At 43.9% G+C, this 26,159-nt stretch overlaps 1 pseudogene; it reads left to right on the top strand.

Annotated features, from left to right (window-relative positions):
* Positions 1-25,267, top strand: part of LOC136381531 (programmed cell death protein 2-like) — a 47,418-nt pseudogene extending 22,151 nt beyond the window's left edge.
* Positions 25,268-26,159: the final 892 nt, after the last annotated feature.

Below are 26,159 nucleotides of genomic sequence, written 5' to 3'. Positions count from 1 at the left end.
CTGACCAGGTGGTGGCGCAGTGGATAGAGCGTTGGACTGGGATAGAGCAGAGGACCCAGGTTTGAGACCCCGAGCTCGCCAGTTTAAGCGTGGGCTCATCTGGTTTGAGCAAAGCTCACCAGCTTGGACCCAAGGTCGCTGGCTTGAGCAAGGGGTTACTTGGTCAGCTGAAGGCCCGTGGTCAAGGCACATATGAGAAAGCAATCAATGAACAACTAAGGTGTTGCAACGCGCAATGAAAAACTAATGATTGATGCTTCTCATCTCTCTGTTCCTGTCTGTCTGTCCCTGTCTATCCCTCTCTCTGACTGTCTCTGTAAAAAAAAAAAAAAAAAAAAGTATCAACCTGGAATGCTGAGGTCGCTGGTTCAAAACACTGTACTTGTCTAAAATGCTGTACTTGTCCGAGCAAGACACATATGGGAAGCAACTATTACAAGTTGATGTTTTGTGCTCTTCCCCCCTTTCTCTCTCTTTCCTCTCTCTAAAATGTCAGTAAATAGCCTGACCAGGCAGTGATGCCATGGATGAAGCATCGGACTGGAACACAGAGAACCCAGGTTCGAAACACCAAGGTCGCCTGCTAGAGCATGGGCTCATCTGGCTTGAGCATGGGCTCACCAGCTTGAGCACGGGGTCACTGGCTTTAGTGTAGGATCATAGACATGACCCTATGGTCGCTGGCTTGAGCCCAAAGGTTGCTGGCTTGAAGCCCAAGGATGCTGCCTTGAGCAGGGGCCACTCATTCTGCTGTAGTCCCCAGTCAAGACATATATGAGGAAGGAATCAATGAACAACTAAGGAGTCACATTGATGCTTCTTATCTCTTTCCCTTCCTGTCTATCTGTTCCTATCTGTCCCTCTCTCTCTCACACACACACACACACACAAAATCAGTAAATAAAATCTTTTAAAAATATATTAGTAAGCAGAATCCAGAAGCACATTAAAGTAATAATATGCCAATAATATTTTTCCAAGTATGCAACAGTTTTTTTAATATAAGGGAATTTAATAGCATTAAGTTGACCTATTAAAATTTGAAAAGGATAGACTACTATCTCACACCATACATAAATATTAACTCAAAATGGATTAAAGACTTAATGTAATTGATACGCAAAGACACATGCAGCCCCATGTTCATTGCAGCATTGTTCACAGTGGCCAGGACATGGAAACAACCAAAAAGCCCATCAATAGATGACTGGATAAAGAAGATGTGGCACATATACACTATGGAATACTACTCAGCCATAAGAAATGATGACATCGGATCATTTACAGCAAAATGGTGGGTTCTTGATAACATTATACAAAGTGAAATAAGTAAATCAGAAAAAACCAGGAACTGCATTATTCCATATGTAGGTGGGACATAAAAGTGAAACTAAGAGACATTGATAAGAGTGTGGTGGTTACGAGGGGAGGGGGGAGAGGAAAAGGGGAGGGGGAGGGGCACAAAGAAAACTAGATAGAAGGTGACAGAGGACAATCTGACTTTGGGTGATGGGTATGCAACATAATTGAACGACAAGATAACCTGGACATGTTATCTTTGAATATATGTATCCTGATTTATTGATGTCACCCCATTAAAAAAAATAAAATTATAATAAGAAGACAGCAAAAAAAAAAAAAAAAAAAGACTTAATGTAAGACCTGAAATTATAAAAGTAGGAGAAAACATAAGCAGTAAGTTCCTAGACATAGGTCTTGGCAATGATTTTTTGGATTTGACAACAAAAGCAAGAATGAACAATTGGGACTGTATCAAACCAAAAAGCATCTTCACAGCAAAGGAAACTATCAGCAAAGTGAAAAGACAACTCATAGAATAGAGGAAAATATTTGCAAATTATGTATCTGATAAAGGGTTAATATTCAAAATCTATAAAGAACTCATACAACTCAATAGCAAAATAAAAAAAAGAAAAAAATACAAATTATCTGATGTTAAAATAGCCAGAATATCTGAATTCCAAAAATATATAGATCGTCAACAAGAACATGAAAAGATGCTCAACATCACTAATCATCAGAGAAATGCAAATCAAAATCATGATGAGATATCACTTCACACCCGTTAGATCATTTTTTATAAAAATGACCAATAAATAACAAGTGTTAGTGAGGATGTGGAGAAATGGAAACTCCTGTGCATTGTTGGTGGGGATGTAAACTATTGAAGCCATCTGAAAAATAGTATAAAGGCTCCTCAAAATTTCAAAAATAGAACTATTATATTATTTAGCAATTTTGTTTCTGGGAATTTATCTTAAGAAATGAAAACATTAACTTCTAATGATACATGCACCCTTTTGTTCATTGCAGTATTATTTACACTAGCCAATATATGGAAACCACCTAAGTGTCTCTCAGTGGATGAATGAGTAAAGAAAATGTGATACACACACACACACACCCACACACACGAATATAATTCCGTCAGTATTATCATTTGTGACAACATGGATGGAAATTTAGGGCATTATGCTAAGTGAAGTATGTCAGACAAAGACAAATACCATATTATCTCACCTACATGTGGAATCTAAAATAAAAACCAAGAACAGAACTTAGAGAGAGCAGATTGATGGTAGCCAGAGGTGGGGGAGAGTGTAGGGGGTGAAATGGGTAAAGGAGATCAAAAACAGAAAAAAAAGTCAAAGAGAAAAACAATATGATCATCTCATTGCCAAAAAAAAAAAAGAAAAATACAAAATTTATTCTTAATTTAAAAAAAAACAACTTAGTAAAATTAGGAAGATATACTTCCTTAACATATCCTTTTTAGGGATAAAGTGTTACCAAAACACCCAAGTTTGGGTGCTCACTGCTGAAAAGCCAATATCTGAGAGAAAAGTGTTCAGTGGAAAGTGTGAGGTCAGTTGGCAATGCAGGAAGGTCACATGAGGAACCAGGCCCAGGAACCTTGGCTGGAACTGCCCACATCCATGTGCGTCAAAAGAAACTTCCCAGAGCCCTTTGAAAAAGAGTGTCTATCTGCCAGCCAATGAAATTTCGCCACGTCATATCAACTTGCCATCACCTACTAACCCTATAAATTACCCCCCCAGCGGAAGAATCTGCGCGACTTCTCTGGCTCATTTTGCAGACCAGAGAACCTCACCCGGAATACGCTCCATTAAATAAAGCTTTTGCTATTCCACATTTGGTGGCTATGTCCTTCTTTCTTCCTCGGTGGGGAAATACCTTACAGAAAGGAAATGTTGCTGCTTTCAAGAAGCCAGCAGCTGCGGTCCAATGTCCAAAAAGACGGCCTCTGAAGTTCAAGATCAAGCAGAAAAGTTTTAAAGGAGAGAATGGGGGAGGTTAACATTCCAGGCAACAGAGAGAGATATCTCTGTTTGCTGAGTCACAGATAAAGCTTTTTTGCATCAGACTCCTAGGCACCTAGGAGCTGATCACAGCTACCTGGAAGACATTCTTTTCTTCTGTAAAACAAACTCATGGATTTTCCTCCAACCCTGAAGTTATCTCCTCCTATTCCTGAGAACAAAAGGAATGGAGCAGGAAAAGTGGTTAACATGTAAACAAAGCCCTAATTAAGAGTTAAATTATTTAATTTTGGCAGCTAAGAATACTAGGGGCATTAAAATCTCATGAGACTCAGGGCTGTAAGATACCCCTCTCCCCAGGAAGAAGGAAGGGGTGTAGCCACGAAGTGTGGAATAATGAAAGCTTTACTGAGTACAGCGCATCCTGCCCCATGAAGTCCCCTGGTCCTGGGGACAGAGGCCAGGGAAATTGCATGGGGTGACCCACGTGGGGGATATTTAAAGGGTCATCTAGGGTGGTTGAGCTAATATGATGTGATGAAATCTCACAGGCTAGCAGACAGTTGCTCTTTTTCAAGGGACTCCTGGGAAGTTTCTTTTGGCGCTCATGAGTGTGGGTGGTTCTAGCCAAAGTTCCTGGGTCTGGGTTCCTCATGTGATCATCCCCCATTGCTGACCACCTTACATTCTGATTTTTTGTGTTAATTAGGGGTGCTGCTTATTTGTCTGGCTACTTTCTGCTGATTAGGGGCATCGTGGGGAGGGGAGATCGGAAGGTGGTGGCTTTGAGGGAAGTCAGGAGGAACATCTACCTGTTAGACCATGACTAGAGAAACTTCGCAGATGAGGTTCTGTAAGGATTTTTTTTTTTTTTTTAAGGAGTAATAGGGGGATCTGCAGGGTCTAGCCTTATGGTGAGCTGGAGATGGGTAGGGGCCAGCAAACTGGAGGCAAAACTGTATGCCAGGAGTGAAAGGGGAAAAACTGCATGTCAGGAGTGACGTACAAAGGGGAAAAGAGGGGTCCCATCCACTCCCATAACCGAGACCCATGAGGGAACTAGAGGTCCAGAGTGTGATGGCAAAACAGAGAAGGCAGCTCCCATGTCAACAAGAAATGAGAGGGACTTGCCTGCTCCTGCAGCATTCCCCAGGCTCGGTGAGGATGATGGGAGTTTCTGAATCCAGGCCATGTCAGTCGTCCATGAGGCCTAGGAGTTTGAGTGATGGGCCTAGCTGGCTAGCTTGGCCTCCCATCTGAGTGGCTTGTCCTCCACATAGAGACGCTGAGGATAAGCCTGCTACCCAAAGTGGGCAATTGCTCCACCAGTGACTGGGCTGCTTGCAATTAGGGCAGGGTTTAGTGGGTGGCCTCGGGCAGGGGCACTGTCGGGACCAATGACCCTGCTTGCCATACTTAAAGCAAGCTGCTGGCGGGATTCCTCTTTGTGGCTTGGACTTGGGTTGGCACTTCCTGTGCCTTGCCCTGTTGCTCTGCCAACCTCAGGGCTGCCACAAGAGTCTGAGTTTGGAGAGTTGCCTTCTGCTGCATGTGGGCCTGGCGAACAGCCTCGGCCTTTTTCTACTAGCTGCGACCATTACAAACTTTAAATGCCATGTTCACAGGTCCCAGATAGGGGTTTGGGGTTAGAATAAAAGGAGGGGGGCTCCTGGGGAGCCCAGCACCCAGATCCAGCCAGAAACACCAGAGCCAGAGGCAGGACAGGGCCAGGTCTTGGTGCAAGAAAATTGGGGTTGGGCATCCTGCAAACCGGTGTAAGAGCCAATGGCAGGCTGAGAATGGCCTGATGGAGGAGGGGCTTAAGAACACAGTGGAGAAGGGAGGGGCCCCTGGCCAGCAGGGGAGGAGAAAGAGGGACTGGTATTTGCAAGTGAATGAGAAACAGGATCCGGCAAAGGGAGGGGAGAGGGTTCTTGGAGGGAAGAGACCGCCAGTGAAAGAGGGACCCAAGGTCGCTGGCTCAAGCAAGGGGTTACTCAGTCTGCTGAAGGCCCACGGTCAAGACACATATGAAAAAGCAATCAATGAACAACTAAGGTGTCGCAACGAAAAACTGATAATTGATGTGTCTCATCTCTCTCTGTTTCTGTCTGTCTGTCCCTATCTATCCCTCTCTCTGACTCTCTCTCTGTCTCTGTAAAAAAAAAAAAAGATTTTGGTGAGGATCTCCTCAGATTTCTGGGGTGATAATCATTGTGTTTGGCCATGTGGTCTCTTTGGGTAGGAGAAATCTGGGGCTTCTCATTTCCTGGATGCATCCCTCCACCATTCCTATCTAAGGTCCTTTTCCCTTCCCAGAGACCTGTGAAAAGAGAACTCAGATTCCTAGCCACAATCTTATCCTCAGTGGCTTCCTGTGGAATGATAAACTATGTGTAATAACCTGAGTACTGTGAGCTCAACAGGTAGGACATCCCTCCAGGCTCAGATCTTTATGTTCTTCATCATTTCTCATCTAACATGATGTAAAGCCAGTAGCCACGGCCACCATCACAGCAGCTTGGCCCATGCAGGTTCATATTTGATTCGGACAGTCGATAATGAAACAACAGAGCCACGAACTGGTGGGTCATCATTTTTAATCCTAGCTTGCACCTGGTGGGCAAGTAAAAACACACACTGGGCTCCAAAACCCACTCATTAAGTGTTCACAAAGCTACTGACTTATCCAAGTTTCCTAGAATCAAAGGTTTCTAGCTCACCAGCCTTATTCACCTCTGTTCCCCATCTCCTTCCTCCTCCCTGCACAAACTCTGCACAAACTGGCTTCTCCTTCAGCACTCCGCCATCTTGGTTGCTTCTCCTCTCCTCCACGTGGCCTTACTCTCTCTGCTCTCCTTTCTCTGCTTTCTCCTCTAATGCTAATCTCAGGAACCAAGGGAGAGCAAGCTCCTGGTCTGCCCCATTTTATAGTTTAGAAACCAAAACCTTTAATTCAATATACAAACAAGGAAGTCTCTGATACAAAGTCACTTAACTGAGGCATAATGGGATTCCTCATGAGAGTGCCCCACCCCACATCAAAAAGAGTGGGAAAGGCTTAGTCCCAAAACCAAGCCCCAGGCTACAAGGATCTTGCCTGTCCACAGCCCGCCCCCAACACACATTAATATAATCACGCTCATTCTAAGCAAGAAGGGCAACCAATACCATCACCTGGGCGACGGGCTTCCATGTGGGCAGCGCCATCTTTAACAAAGTTAGCATAATATATTTTATCTTCCAAATACATGATTTCTATCATATGGAATCTGAAAGGTCAGTGTTCAAATCCCACCACATATTAGCAACTCACTTACTTTACTGAGCCTTGTGGTCGTTATTTGTGAAATGGTAAAGTTACACCCTCTTTCCTGTATTGCTGTGATAATTAGAATGAAACTGTGCATGTAGAACAACTAGGTGCAGGAGTCTTAAAAATTGAAGCTATTGTTCATCTAAGCTAGGCCTCTACACTGGCACAAAGCCTGCGTGGGAGGCTCCATCCAGCTGGGAGACAGAGCAGCTGTCGGAGTGAAGATGAACTTTAAACCTGACAATCTCATTCTATTCTGATCAAATAGCCTAAGATGACACAGGTTTTTCCAGGGAAATACAAGTTGTTCATATTTCTTTACCCCTCTCTTCTGCTGTCTGACTCTAAGAGTATGGACCAGAGAGAGAAGGGTGAGAAGCTCAAAAAACCTGGCTGTTGGCTCAGTGGTAGAGTGTCAGCCTGGTGTGCAGGAGTCCTGGGTTCGATTCCCAGCCAGGGCACACAGGAGAGGCACCCATCTGCTTCTCCACCCCTCCCCCTCTCCTTCCTCTCTATCTCTCTCTTCCCCTCCCGCAGCCAAGGCTCCATTGGAGCAAAGTTGGCCCCGGGTGCTGGGGGTGGCTCTATGGCCTCTGCCTCAGGCGCTAGAATGGCCCTGGTTGCAACAGAGCAATGCCCCAGATGGACAGAGCATCGCCCCTGGTGGGCATGCTGGGTGGATCCCAGTCAGGCGCATGCAGGAGTCTCTCTGACTGCCTCCCCGTTTCCAACTTCAGACAAATACAAAAAACAAAAAACAAAAAAACAAAAAAAACAAAAAAAAACCCTGCTATCAATATGAGAAGGGGCCTTTGAACTATTTCAGGGACTCTGTCGGTCTCTGGTATGGAGTCATGTCTGTCTGTTAGGGTTCCTGAGCCCTTTGTCTGATACGTGTGGATGAAGAATTAGTGACTTGTTTTCTTGACTCATCCTGGCTGTCTGATCCCTGACTGAACTGGTCCCACTGTGGTCTTATGGGTGCTGAAGCTTTCCTCAAATTCTGGGTGTTCCCATTCATCAGGATTCACATCACCCAAAAAAGCAACTGCATTCTGTATTCCCACCTCTCCTGGGGGCATGGAGCATCAAGGTTGTAGACTGTTTCACACAGGCTGTGGTACCAAACCCCTTCTCTCTGCCACTGTTATGCTTTCACCCTTCTAGTTGATACAAGACCCAACAACCACCACCACCACCAAAGGCAGCAGCATTCTGAGAAGACGTCAAGTGGACAGAGGCCCTCTGCTTTTGGTTTTCTCCTTAATCTGAAATGCTATCAGTTGGAAAGGTTTTTGGTCTTAACTAACAGTGATATAAATCACAAAGTTAGTCACAAGGTCCAGGAACTACTGGCATCGGGAATGTTTTGGTAACTCAGTGATGTCATTTCTTTTTTTCTCTGTTATTCTTAGCATACTTTTTTTTCCCCAGTTCTTGTCATCTAATCACCATAGAAGACTTCCTCAGTCCCAGGCATCACAGTCATATTCAAGGAAGAAATAAGTGAGACAAAAAAACACAAAAAAACAACCAAAATTTCTTTTCTTATGCTGGTCCCTTTTATTTGAAGACAAAATATCTTTCTCAGAAGCCTTAGAGGAAACTTTATACTTGTGTCTAACTGGCCAAAATAAAATCATGTATTGTAAAGCCAGTATCCATGGCCAGAGCCACCATCACAGCCGCCCGGCCCATGCAGGTTCACAATGGATTCGGACAGTCGGTAAAGAAACAATGGAGCCAAAAACTGATAGGCCATTTTCTTTAATTCTAGCTTGCACCCGGCGGGCAAGTAAAAATACACACTGGGCTCCAAAACCCACTCACATTCAGTGCTCCCAAAGCCACTGACCTATCCGAGTTTCCTAGAATCAAAGGTTTCTAGCTCACCAGACCCATTCTCCTCAGTTCCCCATCTCCTTCCTTATCCCAGATACAAACTCTACACAAACTGGCCTCTCACTCAGCACTCCGCCATCTTGGCTGCTTCTCCTGGCCTACTCCACGTGGCCTTTTTCTGCTCTCCTCTCGGTTCTCTCTAATGATAATCTCAGGAACCAAGAGCGCAAGCTCCCGCTCCATCCCCATTTTATAGTGTAGAAATCCAAACCCTTAATCCAATATACAAAATAGGGAAGTCTCTAATACAAAGTCACTTCTCTGAGGCATGATTGGATTGTACAACCCCACATCAAAATGGGTGGCAAAGGCTTAATCTCAAAACCAAACCTCAGGCTACAATGATCCTGCCTGCCCCCAAAACACATTAATATCACCTGGGCAATGGCCTCCACGTGGGCAGCATTATCTTTTACAAAGTGAGCATAATACATTTTATCTGCCCAACATGTATCTACCTCTGGCTTCAAAGGAGGCTGATACCAAGAAGAGATTACAATGAGAAGGAGGTTGGGAGTACAGGTGCAGTATTTCCTCATCCTTGGAAACACTTCTCTATGCCTTTTATTGTAACCATCCTAGTGGTTATAAGTGGTGTTGCACTATGGTTTTGATATCATTAGAAATGATATTGAGCATTTTTTATGTTTATTGACAGTTAAGAGGATACTTAAAATTTTTTTATTTTGATATAATTTTACATTTACAAAAAAGCTATAAAATATAAATAATTCAATGAAATCCTGTATATCCTTCATCCAGATTCACCAACTATTAACATGTTTGTCCCATTTGAGTTTATATGTTCTCTCTCTGTCTCTGTCTTTCTCTACACACACATTTTTCCAGCAATCTAAGAGTCATTTGCATTCATCATGCTCTTTTTTCCATGAATTCTTGTTTGAAATTCCTGAGAAAGGGACTTTTTTTCTTAAATATAACTTCAGTATATTTATCAAAGTCAGAAAACTTTTTTTATTGGTCTTTCAGATTTTCTTTTTATTCATTTTAGAGATGGGAGAGAGACAGAGAGAAGGGGAAGAGGAGCAGGAAGGATCAACTCCCATATGTGCCTTTGACTGGACAAGTCTGAGGTTTCAAACCAGCTACCTCAGCGTTCCAAGTTGATGCTTTATCCACTGCGCCACCACAGGGCAGGCAAAGTCAGGAAACTTAACATTGACAAATAATGCTATGTAAACCACAATCTATGTTCCAGCTTTACCAATTGTCCCAATATTCTATATTTGAGTCCAGGATCTGATGTAGGATCAAAGATTACATTTGTAATTTTTCTTTACTAGTCTTTAATCTGAAACATCTCCTCGGCCTTTTTTCATGTTTCATGGCCTTGATATTTTCAAAGAATACAGGCTAATTATTTTGTAGAGATGATGCAGGTGTTTTGGAGGGTCTGGGGACCTGAGGGTCATTTACCCATTGTGGGTTATTGGCGTCCTGCAGAAAGAATTTAAACATGAGCCCAGCATAGAATTTTAAGTGAAAGTGAGTTTATTAGTGAAGCAATAAGACATAGTAGGCTACTCCATAGGCAGAGCAGACCCCCTTTTATGAAATTTGCTTCATTTATTGAGGTTTATTTAATGTGGTGGGGAGCATAGAGCATTCAGTAAGGGAGAAGAATATTCAGGATATTTCCAGGAAAGGGGTGGAGATTTCTTAGAATTGTTCTGTGGGTCGTATTGTGTTTTCACATGGGCTGTTTGTTTTTGATCATGGCAGCTGAGGGTATATTCTTCAGTAAGCTAATATATTACAATGAGTGCATAATAAAGTTAGGGGTTACACTAAGGTAAAATTAGCATGATGGGCCTGACCTGTGGTGACGCAGTGGGATAAAAGGTTGACCTGGAACACTGAGGTTGCCTGTTCGAAACCTTGGGCGTGCCTGGTCAAGGCATATATGGGAGTTGATGCTTCCTGCTCCTCCCCCTTCTCTCTCTCTCTCTTTCTCACTCTTCTCTCTCTAAAAATCAATAAATAAAATATTAAAACAAAAAAAGAAATTAGCATGATGGACTAGCTGGTCTCCGCTGGTTTTAAGACATAAATCTGGTGGGACATGGTCTTACTTCCTTGTCTCAGTTTCTGCACATTTTCTTGATTGCAGCCATCTCATCACATACCCCATTTGAGAATAAGTTTGTCTGTTTTCTTGTGATTAAGTTGTGCACTTTAGCAGAAACTCCATAAAGAAGGTCCTTAAGGCATGGTAGCAGGAGGTTCATTTTTGCCCTATCATTAGCAATGATCTTTGGTTACTTGGTTAAGGTGGTATCACTTAGTCCCTGTTGGGCAGATAAAATGTATTATGCTCACTTTGTTAAAAATGGTGCTGCCCATGTTAGGCTGTCGCCCATGTGATATTAATGTGTGTTGAGAATCCTTGTAGCCTGGGGCTTGGTTTTGGGATTAAGCCTTTCCCACCCTTTTTGATGTGGGGTGGTACAATCCAATCATGCCTCAGAGAAGTGACTTTGTATTAGAGACTTCCCTGTTTTGTATATTGGATTAGAAGTTGTGAAGCTACAATATAAAATGGGGGCAGAACGAGAGTGTGCTCTCTTGGTTCCTGAGATGATTAGCATGAGAGAGCAGAGGGAGCAGAGCAGAGAGCAGAAAGAGGCCATGTGGCCAGGAGAAGCAGCCAAGATGGCGGAGTGCTGAGTGAGATGCCAGTTTGTACAGTTTGTATCTGGGATAAGGAAGGAGATGGGGAACTGAGGAGAATAAGGCTGGTGAGCTAGAAAACTTTGATTCTAGGAAACTCGGATAAGTCAGTGGCTTTGGGAGCACTGAATGTGAGTGGGTTTTGGAGCCCAGTGTGTGTTTTTACTTGCCCGCCGGGTGCAAGCTAGAATTAAAGAAAATGGCCTATCAGTTTTTGGCTCCATTGTTTCTTTACCGACTGTCCGAATCCAATGCAAACCTGCGTGGGCCGGGCTGCTGTAGTAGTGGCGGCCGTGGCTCCTGGCTTTACAGTCGCCTTTGAAAATCTCTGTTTTTCCTTTGGTAATTCATAAGCAACTTGGAGGGAATACTTTGAGATAATATTCTTGTCAACAAAAGGAACATCTAACCTAAGAAAAAGTATTACAAGAGTTTGTTTGAACTAAACTGACAACTGTTGGATAGCAAAATCTCAACGGATTGAGAAAATGTTCTGGTGAACGGCAGTTTTGCAGCCTCTTTTATACATCAGAATCAAAACAAAAGACATAAGGAGGGTGTTGGGCAGATAAAATATATTATGCTCACTTTGTTATAGATGGTGCTGTCCACATGGAAGCCGTCACCCAGGCGATATTAATGTGTGTTGGGGGCAGGCTGTGGGCAGACAGGATCCTTGTAGCCTGGGGCTTGGTTTTAGGACTAAGCCTTTCCCACCCTTTTTGATGTGGGTGGTACAATCCCATCATGCCTCAGAAAGTGACTTTGTATTAGAGACTTCCCTATTTTGTATATTGGATTAAAGGTTTTGATTTCTACACTATAAAATGGGGGCAGAACGGGAGCTTGTTCTCTTGGTTCCTGAGATTAGCATTAGAGAGCAGAGAGCAGAGAAAGGCCACGAGAAGGAGAGGAGAAGCAGCCAAGATGGCGGAGTGCTGAAGGGAAAGCCAGTTTGTGCCGAGTTTGTGCAGGGAGAAGGAAGGAGAAACCTTTGATTCTAGGAAACTCAGATAAGTCAGTAGCTTTGTGAGCACTGAATGAATGGGTTTTGGAGCTCAGTGTGTGTTTTTACTTGCCCACCGAGTACAAGCTAGGATTAAAGATGATGGCCCACCAGTTTTCTGCTCTGTTGTTTCTTTACTGTCTGTCTGAATCCAATGCGAACCTGCATGGGCAAGGTGGCTGTGATAGTGGCCCTGGCCACTGGCTTTACAGAGGGGACCATGAAATTCTGTGGTGGTAGACTAGAGTTGCAGGAGGAAGCAGAGTGGGGAAATGTTGGGCAGATAAAATGTATTATGCTCACTTTGTTAGAAATGATGCCGCCCACATGGAGGCCGTCGCCCAGGTGATATTAATGTGTGTTGAGAATCCTTGTAGCCTGGGGCTTGGTTTTGGGATTAAGCCTTTCCCACCCTTTTTGATGTGGGGTGGTAAAATCCAATCATGCCTCAGAGAAGTGACTTTGTATTAGAGACTTCCCTATTTTGTATATTGGATTAGAGGTTGTGAAGCTACAATATAAAATGGGGACGGAGCGGGAGCTTGCGCTCTTGGTTCCTGAGGTTAGCATGAGAGAGCAGAGAGAGTAGAGCCAGCAGCAGAAGGAGGCCACGTGGAGGAGGCCAGGAAAAGCAGCCAAGATGGCGCAGTGCTGAGTGAGATGCCAGTTTGTACAGTTTGTATCTGGGATAAGGAAGGAGATGGGGAACTGAGGAGAATAAGGCTGGTGAGCTAGAAACCTTTGATTCTAGGAAACTCGGATAAGTCAGTGGCTTTGGGAGCACTGAATGTGAGTGGGTTTTGGAGCCTAGCGTGTATTTTTACTTGCCCGCCGGGTGCAAGCTAGGATTAAAGACTATGGCCCACCAGTTTGTGGCTCCGTTGTTTCTTTACCGACTGTCCGAATCCAATGCGAACCTGCATGGGCCGGGCTGCTGTGATGGTGGCCCTGGCCGTGGTTCCTGGCTTTACAGGAAATCTCTGAGAGTGGCTAAAAGACAAAACAAATGGTCGGTCCCGGACAGTTAATACTCACAGCACATAGAGATGAGAGGTAGGCAACAAGATAAGGTGGTCTCTGCTCTGGTGCCAGGGATGGTGCCTTCTAGGAGTCTGGAAAGAAAATGACTCTGACATTTCAATGATGTTATCTTCGATGCCCAAAGGCAACAAGCAATTTTAACAGTTAAAGACCGACCTTTGTCAAGAAAGCAACAGACCTCGGATGTGACTACCACCATGACCAGTGTTTGGTTAGAATTTTACATTCATACTGCCCTCTGTGGTTACTGTAGGTCTCTGAACTTGTGGGCCTCCCCTTGTCAGGTTCAACGTGTGGCTCCTTTTTATTCCACATTCTATCCCTCGTTAAACATGCCTTCACTAGCTTTAGCACCCAAGGTCTTTTCTAAAAAACTGTTTTGAGATTACATTTATACACATATCATTTTTTAAAAATTTTTTATTTTATTTATTCATTTTAGAAAGGAGAGAGAGAGGGAGAGAGGGAGAGAAGGAGAGAGAGAAGAGAGAGAGAGAGAGAGACAGAGAGAGAGAAGGAGGAGGAGCAGGAAGCATCAACTCCCATATGTGCTTTGACCAGGCAAGCCCAGGGTTTCGAACCAGCGATCTCAGCATTTCCAGGTTGACGCTTTATCCACTGCGCCACCACAGGTCAGGCTATATACATATCATTTTAACTGTCCAGTGGGTGAGTTTTAACAAATATGTTGTTGTAAGGTATCAAAAACTGAAAATTGATATTAATATTCTGGGAGGAAAGGTCAGGCTTTTCTATCAGGCTTTCCTGTCTGTCCCTCTTTTAGGGAGGGGAGGGAAAAGAATGTGGAAGTTTCTGGCTTGCAAGAACAATAGGTCATTTAGTTTTAAATCTAAAATAAAGGTTAGAAACTTTAAATCTAAAATAAACCTAGAAACTTCTCCTCTTTCAATAGGAGGCAGAATTTACATACCACCTTGCATTGACTGTAGTTCCTCCCCCTTCCTGGAATCTTGAGGGTAAAATACCTCTAGGCTAGTGAGGGAAGATGAACCCTGAAAGATTTGTAAACATCTTTGATTGTGTTACCTTGAGAGTCTTAATGTTTCTGTGCATCCCTTAAACAAATGTTGCTAGCTAGTACCATGATGTCATGTGTGTGAGCAAGGGTATATAAACAGCCCCTGAACTACTTTTGGCACTGCATGATTTGGGCTTGCAGATGCCCTGTGTCAGCCATATACGGCCAGCATATTAATAAATCTCTAATAAAATTCTTCAAAATTCATCTGGACTGGGTGTCTCTATGTGTAAAGCCAGTCGCCAGGGCCACCATTACAGCCGCCTGGCCCATGCAGGTTCACATTGGATTCAGACAGACAGTAAAGAAACAACGGAGCCAAAAACTGATGGGTTGTAAAGCCAGTATCCAGGGTCAGGGCCACCATCAGAGCAGCCTGACCCATGCAGGTTCGCATTGGATTCGGACAGTCGGTAAAGAAACAATGGAGCCAAAAGCTGGTGGGCCGTAGTCTTTAATTCTAGCTTGCACCCGGCGGGCAAGTAAAAACACACACTGGGCTCCAAAACCCACTCACATTCAGTGCTCACAAAGCCACTGACTTATCCGAGTTTCCTAGAATCAAAGGTTTCTAGCTCACCAGCCTTATTCTCCTCAGTTCCCCATCTCCTTCCTTATCCCAGATACAAACTCTGCACAAACTGGCATCTCACTCAGCACTCCACCATCTTGGCTGCTTCTCCTGGCCTACTCCACGTGGCCTCCTTCTGCTCTCTGCTCTCTTCTCTAATTATCCCAGGAACCAAGAGCAAGCTCCTGCGCCGTCCCCATTCTATAGTGTAGAAATCCAAACCCTTAATCCAATATACAAAATAGGGAAGTCTCTAATACAAAGTCACTTCTCTGAGGCATGATTGGATTGTACCACCCCACATCAAAACGGGTGGGAAAAGCTTAATCCCAAAACCAAGCCCCAGGCTACAGGGATTCTGCCTGCCCACAGAGACACACATTAATATCACCTGGGCAACGGCCTCCATGTGGACAGCGCCACTTTAACAAAGTGAGCATAATACATTTTATCTGCCCAACATGGGCCATCATTTTTAATCGTAGCCTGCACCCGGTGGGCAAGTAAAAACACACACTGGGCTCCAAAACCCACTCATTCAGTGCTCACAAAGCTACTGACTTATCCGAGTTTCCTAGAATCAAAGGTTTCTACCTCACCAGCCTTATTCACCTCTGTTCCCCATCTCCTTCCTTCTCCCTGCAAAAACTCTGCACAAACTGGCTTCTCACTCAGCACTCTGCCATCTTGGCTGCTTCTCCTGGCCTCTTCCATGTGGCCTCTCTCTCCTTTCCTCTCTGCTCTCTCCTCTAATGCTAATAATCCCAGAGATTCTGCCCCCATTTTATAGTGTAGAAATTAAAACCTTTAATCCAATATAGAAAATAGGGAAGTCTCTAATACAAAGTCACTTATCAGAGACATGATGGGATTGCATCACCCCACATCAAAAAGGGTGGGGAAAGGCTTAGTCCTAAAACCAAGCCCCAGGTTACAAGGATCCTGCCTGCCCACAGCCTGCCCCAACACACATTAACATCACCTGGAGAACGGCTTCCACGTGGGCAGCGCCATCTTTAACAAAGTGAGCATAATATATTTTATCTGCCCAACACATGTGAACTCGATAAAATGAGGTACTGTGCCTTTCAGAATCTGGAGTGCAGTACTTTATAACAGTGTAGAGTCATATAACTATTTCCATAAGAAACATCCAAACCTATAAAGAATTTTTTTTTAAGTGAGGGGTGGGGAGGCAGGGAAGCAGAGAGATAGATTCCCACATTTGCCCCAACTGGGATCCACCTGCCAAGCCCCCTACAGGGCAATGCTCTGCCCATCTGGGACCCTTGCTCCATAGCTCAGCAACTAAACTATTTCAGTGCTTGGGGAGAGACCATGGAGCCATCCTCAGCCCCAGGGGGCAACCAGCTAGAAGCATTTGAGCCATGGCTGCAGGAGGGAGGGGGAGAAAGAGAGAGAGAGAGAGAGAGAGAGAGAAAGAAAGGGGGAGAGGAAGGAAGGGGTGGAGAAAAAATGGTCTATTCTCCTGTGTGCCCTGACTGGGAATCAAACCCTGAATTTCCACACACCAGGTGGATAGATGCTCTACCGCTGAGCCAACTGGCCAGGGCCTGTATAAAGAATTTTTATAAGAGTTTATTTGAATCCAAACTGATGACACGTGCCAACTAGCTAGATCTCAACTGCTTTTGAGAAAACAATTTTTTTTTTAGAAAACAATTTTGCAGTGTCTTTTTAAATTTTTTTTTTATTTTTTAATTTTTTTTACAGAGACAGAGAGAGAATCAGAGAGAGGGATAGACAGGGACAGACAGACAGGAACAGAGAGAGATGAGAAGCATCAATCATTAGTTTTTCGTTCGCATTGCAACACCTGAGTTGTTCATTGATTGCTTTCTCATATGTGCCTTGACCGTGGGGCTACAGTAGACCGAGTAACCCTTTGCTCAAGCCAGCGACCTTGGGTCCAAGCTGGTGAGCTTTATTCAAACCAGATGAGCCCGCGCTCAAGCTGGCGACCTCGGGGTCTCGAACCTGGGTCCTCTGCATCCCAGTCCAATGCTCTATCCACTGTGCCACCACTTGGCCAGGCTTGCAGTGTCTTTTATGCATTTGAAATGCAGGAGAAATGTAAGGATGATTACAGGTAGGTGGGAGAGAGCAAAGCAGGGATTGGGTTACAGGATGGTGAATAAGATTATGTGCTCTATTGAGGTGGTTAAGCTTCTGAGGGTTAGGAAAAGACATTTCAAAGGTATGTTAACATAAATGCACAGAAACAATGAACAGGGTTTGCTTAAGAGAAAGATAAGCGGATTTTTTAAAAGATGTTATATATTGTGTAAAGACAGTTGCTGTGGCTCCCATCTCAGCCCCCTGGCCCATGCAGGTTCAAATTAGATTTGGACAGATGGTAATGAAACAGTGGAGCCAAGAACTGGTGGGCCATTAGCTTTAATCCTAGCTTGCACCCAGTGGGCAAGTAAAACACACACTGGGCTCCAAAACCCACTCATTCAGTGCTCACAAAGCTACTGACTTATTTGAGTTTCCTAGAATCATAGGTTTCTAGCTCACCAGACTTATTCACCTCTGTTCCCCATCTCCTTCCTTCTCCCTGCACAAACTCTGCACAAACTGGCTTCTCCAAAAAGGTAAAAAAAAAAAAGGGCCCTTTTTAATAATGTGGGAACGTGGGAGCATTTGAGTTCTTTCTTTCTGGCATGTCATCAGCCTGACTCAAGTAAGCGTATAAAAATTTAAAATAATAATAATAATAATAATAATAATAATATGGGACCACAGGCATAAATGTAGATATGGGCTAACCTAAAATTGTTGCTGTTGTTTTGTGACAGAGAGAGGGACAGAGAGACAAGAAGGGAGAGAAATGAGAAGCATCAATTCTTTGTTGTGGCACTTTAGTTGTTCATTGATTGCTTTCTCACATGTGCCTTGATGGGAGGTGGGGTGGGGGGGAGTGACCACTGCAGCAGATCAAGTCAGCTGAACCCTTGTTCAAGGCCGGCAACCTTGGGCTCAAGTCAGCGACCTTTGGGCTCAAGCCAGTGACCATGGGGTCATGTCTATAATCCCACGCTCAAGCCAGTGACCCCACAATGAAACTAGTGAGCTCGTGCTCAAGCCGGCAACCTCAGGGTTTTGAACCTGAGTCCTCTGCATCCTAGCCCAACGCTCTATCCACAGCACCACTGCCTGTTCAGTCTGGGCTATATTAAGGAACTTTGAATCTCTTTCTGCGCAGGGTTTGACCTTCAGGATCATTGTCTTAGTAAACTTAAAACAGAAGCCAACAGTAAGGCCCAAAACAAACCAGTATCTCCTTCCTTCAAAATGACACTTCCTTCTCAGCCCTCTGGGCAACAGGGCTTTCATTGTATAACAACAAGGACTTTTCTTAGTGCTCACTGCAAAGACTCAAGCCCTGGACACTTTTTAGATGGGCTCCCTCAGCACCCTGGAGCCCAGGAGACGGTGAAACTGTTGCTCCACATGGCTGCTGTCACCATGTCCTGTGGTTGGAACAAGGATGTTCAAAGACCTCTCTAATACTCCCTGGGCCCCACAAAACAAAAGCACAGCTTTTTTCCACCTGCTTGAAGATCCTTCCACTTATTGGGGGATCTATTATCTCTACTTTTTCTTCTGCTGCCCACTGTGGAGGGGCCATGGGTAATGACCCAGAGCTCCTTTTCAGGGACTCACATCATTCACTCACTCTATTACTCCCCTCTCCAATTCTTTCTTTCCTTAAGACCTGTGGGGTCATAAAACATATTACTTGTACCTGAAAGTATTTTTTATTTAAGTACCATGTCGCAGATCACCTTTTCTAGTTGAGGATATAGAATATTTAAATCCAGGGAGCTAAGCAGAAAGCTCAGATTGATTAACTAATCCAGTTGAGACAAGGCTCAAATAAAATTAAATTTGACTCTGATCTATTATAAATAACAGCTTTACTTCTGTTGCTTTTTCTGCCATTTGACATAAAAAGACAAAAATTTTCTAAAATTAAAATCTTAATGGTTGTTAGGAATTATGAACCATAACCAGCTAATTAAGGAAAATCATAAAATATAACTGTGTGGGAGATTTTATTTTATTTTTGTTTTTAAATTTATATTGATTGGCCCTGGCCGGTTGGCTCAGCGGTAGAGCGTAGGCCTGGCGTGCGGGGGACCCGGGTTCGATTCCCGGCCAGGGCACATAGGAGAAGCGCCCATTTGCTTCTCCACCCCTTCCCCTCTCCTTCCTCTCTGTATCTCTCTTCCCCTCCTGCAGCCAAGGCTCCATTGGAGCAAAGATGGCCCGGGCGCTGAGGATGGCTCTGTGGCCTCTGCCTCAGGTGCTAGAATGGCTCTGGATGCAACAGAGCGATGCCCTAGAGGGGCAAAGCATCACTCCCTGGTGGGCATGCCGGGTGGATCCCGGTCGGGCGCATGCGGGAGTCTGTCTGACTGCCTCCCCATTTCAAGCTTTTTTTTTTTTTATTGATTTTAGAGAGAGAGGAAGGGAGAAAGAAAAACATCATCTTGTTGTTCCACTTATTTATGCATTCATTGGTTGATTCTTGTGTGTTCTCTGATGGGATTAAACCCACAATTTGGCATACCAGGACGATACTCTATCTAATTGAGCTACCTGGCCAGGGCAGAAAGTTCTGTATATAGTTGCTTTGTTGGAAAGAGGGAAGATAGCATTTAAATGGCAAGCCCACGATTCCATTTTTAAAAATACTGTTTATTTACATTTTTTTTTTTTTTTTTTTTTTTTTTTTTAGAGAGAGAGAGAGAAGGGAGAGAAATAAGAAGCATCAACTCATAGTTGCTTCACTTTAGTTGTTTGTTGATTGCTTCTCGTAATGCCTTGATGTGGGAAAGCTGAGCCAGTGACCCCTTGCTCCAGACAGGGACCTTGGGCTTCAAGCTAGCAACCTTTGGGCTTAAGCTAGTGACCTCAGAGTTTCAAACCTGGGACCTCAGTGTCCAGGTCAACACCTATCCACTGCACCACCACCAGTCAGGCATTAACATTCTTAAAAGTATAGAAATATTCAAAGAAAATAATTTAGTCCCAAATCCCACTTTCCAATAACCCAAGAGTGACCCAGGCAGATGCTGTAAATTTTTTATGACCTAGCCTTGGAAGTCCCAGAACATCCCAGCTCCACATTCCTTTGGCTGAGCAAGTCACTCAGCCAGCTCAGATTCAAGGGAAACAGACCTCACGCTTGACGATGGGCATAGAAGATTACTTTGCAGAAGAACAGATAGTAAGGCCATCTTTGGAAAGTATAATTTACCACTGTATTTAACACATCCTTTTTACTCTTAAAAGCATTCTTACAATTCTTTACATATCAGTACACAGAGAACTCCTCATTCTCTTTTTAACAGCTCTGTATTAGTCTTTATGACTATGATCATTTCTTTAAAGAATTTCCTATAGGTGGGTATTTATATTCTCTGTCTCCCACCCTCCTTCTCTTTCTCTGCCTCTCTCTTCTAATAGAAACAGTGCTATGATGATCATTCTAGTGCTTATATATTTGGCAGACTTTTGCCAATGTATGCAAATGTTAAACACATGTATTTAAACATTTTATCATTATTGCCTATGGATTCATTTGCAAACAATAATAATGCCACAAAATATCAGCAATCAAAGATATTGTAGGCCAATATTTCTTACATGGATCTCCTGTGTCAGAATCAAGTGAAGGGCCCAGCTAAAAATGTTGATTCCTGAGACCCAGACCTATGCAATTAGACTCTGCAGGGTGGGGCCTAGGAATCTGTATTTTCAGAAATCTCGGTGATTCTTATTTTTTTTCATATTATTATTATTATTATTTTTGTGACAGAGTCAGACAGAGGGACAGACAGACAGGAAGAGAGAGAGATGGGAAGCATCAATTCTTCGTTGTGACACCTTAGTTATTCATTGATTATTTTTTCATATGTGCCTTACCCAGGGTCTACAGCAGAGCGAGTGACCCCTTGCTCGAGCCAGTGACCTTGGGTCCAAGCTGGTGAGCCTTGCTCAAACCAGATGAGCCCACGCTCAAGCTGGCGACCTTGAGATCTTGAACCTGGGTCTTCTGCATCCCAGTTTGACGCTCTATCCACTGTGCCACCACCTGGTCAAGCCGGTGATTATTTTTTAAAAACTTATTTTGTTTTTAATTTAGACTTTTTATCGAAGCACTTATTTATGATTTAGGCATAACAACTTATTAAATTATTTCTTTAGTTTTTAGGATAAGCTATTTAAGAATCTAACTTTATTTTGATTCTTGCAAAACTTATTGTCAGAATGCTTGGAATTCAGTTTAAAATCCAAATTATTAAAAACATTTAATATAGATTCTTTTTTTATTTACTTAAAAATTTAAAGCCTGACTTTTGATGGTGTAGTGGATAAAGTGTCGACCTGGAATGGTGAGATTGCTGGGCTTGCCTGGTCAAGGTGCATATGGGAGTTGGTGCTTCCTGTTCATTACCTCTCCCTCTCTCTCTAAAATGAATCAAGTCTTATAAAAATTTAATTTGTATTGAGTGTATTGAAGTGACATTGGTTAATATAAGTATATAGGTTTCAAGTGTACAGTTCTATAATATCAATACATCATCTGTACATTGTATTGTGTTCACCATCCAAAGTTAAGTCTCCTTTCATCACCATGGATCCTTCTTCTTTACCCTCTTCTGCCTTCCCCCCCCTCAGTGACTCTTTTTTTTTTTTTGCATTTTTCTGAAGCTGGAAACGGGGAGGCAGTCAGACAGACTCCTGCATGCGCCTGACCAGGATCCACCCGGTACGCCCACCAGGGGGCGATGCTCTGCCCATCTGGGGCATAGCTCTGTTGCCACCAGATCCATTCTAGCGCCTGAGGCAGAGGCCACAGAGCCATCCTCAGGGCCCCAGCTAACTTTGCTCCAATGGAGCCTTGGCTGCGGGAGGGGAAGAGAGAGACAGAGAGGAAGGAGAGGGGGAGGGGTGGAGAAGCAGATGGGCGCTTCTCCTGTGTGCCCTGGGTGGGAATCGAATGCGGGACTCCTGCACGCCAAGCTGACACTCTACCACTGAGCCAATGGGCCAGGGCCCCCTCAGTGACTCTTATGTACTCTAAAGTTTGAGAAGAATGGTTTGGTCCAACTACCTCACTTCATAAGTAGGAGAGCGAAAAGTAGATTCATGGTTGCTTTGTACTTTCCTTACGTTTCTGTCATATCTTAGCACAAAATGTTCTCTTCAAAATAATGGAGAATTATCCAGGAGAGGCCAGTATTAAGTATCTTTTTTTAAAATTTTATTTATTTATTTATTTATTTTTACAGAGACAGAGAGTGAGTCAGAGAGAGGGATAGATAGGGACAGACAGACAGGAACAGAGAGAGATGAGAAGCATCAATCATTAGTTTTTCGTTGCAACACCTGAGTTGTTCATTGATTGCTTTCTCATATGTGCCTTGACCGCGGACCTTCAGCAGACTGAGTAGCCCCTTGCTGGAGCCAGTGACCTTGGGTTCAAGCTGGTGGGCTTTTGCTCAAACCAGATGAGCCCAGGCTCAAGCTGGCGACCTCGGGGTCTCAAACCTGGGTCCTCTGTATCCCAGTCTGATGCTCTATCCACTGCGCCACCACCTGGTCAGGCAAAGTATCTTAATAATCCCAGAATTTACCACCATGCTGGCTTTCTGACAATAGCTCAATATGTATTTGCTGAATGTCAAAATCAACTGACCACATTTATAGGGTTTATTTCTGAACTCTAAATTCTATTTCATTGATCTGTAAGTTGGTCCTGAAGCCAGTACCACACTGTCTTGATTACTGTGGCTCTTTAGTGACAAAGACTATTTCCTTCACCAAACTTGAGTCAGGCTGCCTCTGAGCCTTCTTGTTCACTGGCTTCAACGCTGGCCTATGAGAACTGCAGACTCTTACACACAATTTTGATTACAACCAACACTAAGAGATTTGAACAAACACTAGCATAACTTCTACTAACTCAAGGCTACGTACCTAGTAGGCCAGCTCCTGTTCCCTAAGTTCCTCCCTGAAGAAATCTCAATGCTAGCAAAAGAATTTACTGTTTGTTCTAGTAAAAACCTGACTGTCGGCCCGACCTCCCTGCTCTTAGAGCATTCACTTTAGCAAACTTGCAATTGTAAATCCTTTATCTGTCTCCTTGAGTTGTATCATCTTTAACCCCTGAGAATTTCTTTCTCCAGGACCTAGGAGCTATCCTTTGAAATGTAACCATCAAGAAGGATAGAGGCCCTGTTTCCCAATCTCTGGGAGGCTAGCAGCCTAACTTCTATAAGCACCAGTTAGTAACAGGGATGGTCTAATCACCTTGACCAAATCTCCCGAGCCCCCAAAGTCCTTCAGTACTTTTTCTTCAGCACAGTCCAGTGTTTTAAAAGCCTTATTCCTTTTGTTTTGATGGAGTTGAACTCAGTTTATACCATGTAGTCTTTCCCCTACTGCAGCTGTCTGAATAAAACCTTGCCATTTTTATCAAGAGTCTGGTACAAATTTGGGGGAGGAGGCTGAGGAGGATTGAGGCAGCTCTTCACTAACCTAAACACTCTCTGAAGACCCTTGGGGCATTTGTTCCTGTCTTGGCACAACATTCTTTCTCGACATAGATCAGCCTGCCCACCAACAGGACTCTAGTCTCCAGCAACAGGGGACTTTTACTTTTGAACGGGCAGCTGGAAACCAGCACTTTAGTTGGTAGTGTTACCTGAAATTGCCAATATGTAGAGACAAGGACTGAATGGAATCTATGTCTTTAATCAGGTTGCTAGCAAATCCGAGAAGGCAGAGAGCTTCAGACCCGAAGTCTGCCTTCACATCTCTTCAAGTTGGGCCTTTTGTAGTGATTTCAGGGTGGTAACAGCTGAAATTATAAACATATGTCATTAGCCAAGCAAGAATGGAGGTGGTAAACTTTCCTCAGGATTGTCTATAAAGACATATGTCCCTTCAGATTGTCTGGTCAGATTCCTTTGTCCCAGAGTCCTCTTTTATCTATCTATCTATCTATCATCTATCTATCTATCTATCTATCTATCTATCTATCTATCTATCTATCTATCTATCTATCTATTTATTTTACAGAGACAGAGAGAGTCAGAGAGAGGGATAGACGGGGACAGACAGACAGGACGGCCACACTTTCTTTACAGGTGCTTTATAACAAGAGAGAACTGGGACTGGTGGTACTAGTGTGCCTCGGTTCCGAGGTACTGGTAGATAAATGGCCACTTCCCTGAGACTCCTAGTGCCTCCACCACCATGCTGGATATCCTGGCCCCTCCATACCTCACTAGACACAGAAACGAAAGAGATAACATCTGTCACAGCAGAGGCCCAGACAGTCTCCCAGCAGCTGTACTGATTAGTCAGTGATTAGGGCATACTGGTTGTTAAACATTTTGAACACCACCCCAGAAAGAAGGAAGAAACCATCTCCTCTCAACCAAAACTTTATTGTCATCACCTTATCTTCAAAAGAAGGCAAGCACCTGGACAGACAGCTCTGCTGGTCAGATCATCAGCCTGAAGCACAGAGGCTGCCAGTTTGATGCCTGGTCAGGGCACACACAGGAGCAGATCAATGTTCCTCTCTCTCAATCTCTCTCTCTTTCCCTTCCTCTCTGGCTAAAATCAATAAATAGATTAAAAAAAAGATAAGAAAATAAAAAATAAGGCAAGCGTCACCTTCAAAAAGGGTACATCAAGGTCAAGATGGCAGTGGTTTTTGGATTCTTTGCACAATTGCTCTATGCTGTAAACACAGAGTCCTTGGCCAGATAGCTTTTAATCCGCTTGACAAACAAGACTTCTAAGCTTCCTTAAGGAAGCCAAGGTCTACCCTTTCCCTGGAACAGCACCTGGTTCATGTTCTCAGGGGTTAGTCCTAGACATGTTTGTTTTAGCCCTGGCTCTTTATTACAGGGTTTAATCTGTTGTTTTCATACTTTATGTGCTGTTTTTATACTCCTGTTGATAAGCTTTCCAATGGCCTTACAGGGAAAAAAAGTTTATTTGCCAGCAGTCTTCCAGGTCCTTGGCTTCTTAGTTTCTAGAACAATCTTTCAACACCTTCCCATGGTAGACAGGGCTCATGGCATTTGCAGTCATCCCCAATCCTGGTTTGGGAGTTAAAAGGAAAGGTTTGCTGTGCAACCAGAAGGTACTGAATGGAACACAACAGATATTTATCAAGCAAATGCATCGAAACTTCTGCATATGACAATACTTTGACACTCTTTTCTCTTTTTTGCTTAACCCTCCCCCTCTCCCAGCCCACACCCTCACCGCAGCTGTCAGCCTGTGGGCTGTCTGTGCCTCTGCCTGTGCAACTGCGGAAGAGGACCAGACCGCTGGAAAGTAGGCTATGTGGGTCTTCGGCAAATGTGGTTTACCCAGCAGATATGATGAGATGTCACAGGTACCTTTTTTAAGTTTTAAAAAACTTTTATTTACTAATTTTAGAGAGACAGGAAGGGGGAGAGAGAGAGAGAAGGACAAACCTTGTTCTGTTCCTGCATGTGCCCTGCCCAGGGAGTAAACTGGCAACCTCTGTGCTTCGGGACAAAGCTATCTGACAAGGTTCACCAACCGAGCTATCTGATCAGGGTACAAGATATCTTATAAAATTTGAAATTGAAGCTAGCTCTGACAGGAAATTAGCAAGCAAGAGCCCACATGTACCAAGATCACCCACCTATGAAAGATAGCTATTTCTACCTTTCCTCTTCCCTGGAATCACCAGCTACAGACCACACAATGTAAAGATGTGGACAAGTCCTGCCAGGGGTGAGGACGACAGAGACGCAAAGACCTGACTCCGGGGACCAGGTTCAGTGACGCAGATCCACTTCATTCAGGAAGTAAGCTAGCTTATATACATGGGTTCAGCCAATAGGGTGTTACAGCGTGTTCCTCAAAGCCAATGGCTGAAAAGATCAGGGAGCTGCGTGGTTGGCACTAAGTCACTTCCTTATAGTGGGCGAGCTCCCTTCCTGGGTGTGCCCAGGAGGCCTCTGGGAGCTGGAATATTCTCACAGCATTGCATCAGCCGCAGCTGCTAGGAATGTGCTCTGCGCTCCACCCACAGAAAGGGTGTGCTTCTACTAAAGTGTGGCCTCATGCTAGTGGCTTATAGAACTGTTCCCATTGTGAAGGCAGATGGCACACCACAGAGACAGAACGAAGCATTGCTAACATTTCTTAGAGAAGAGGAGTTTTCAGCCACCAGCCTTCCCTGGGCAGAAGGATGCAGC

This window comes from Saccopteryx leptura, chromosome 9 (genome assembly GCF_036850995.1).
Source record: "Saccopteryx leptura isolate mSacLep1 chromosome 9, mSacLep1_pri_phased_curated, whole genome shotgun sequence".
In the NCBI taxonomy this organism is placed as follows: domain Eukaryota; kingdom Metazoa; phylum Chordata; class Mammalia; order Chiroptera; family Emballonuridae; genus Saccopteryx; species Saccopteryx leptura.
Note: the sequence above shows the minus strand (reverse complement) of the source record. Positions and strands in the feature narration are given on the sequence as shown.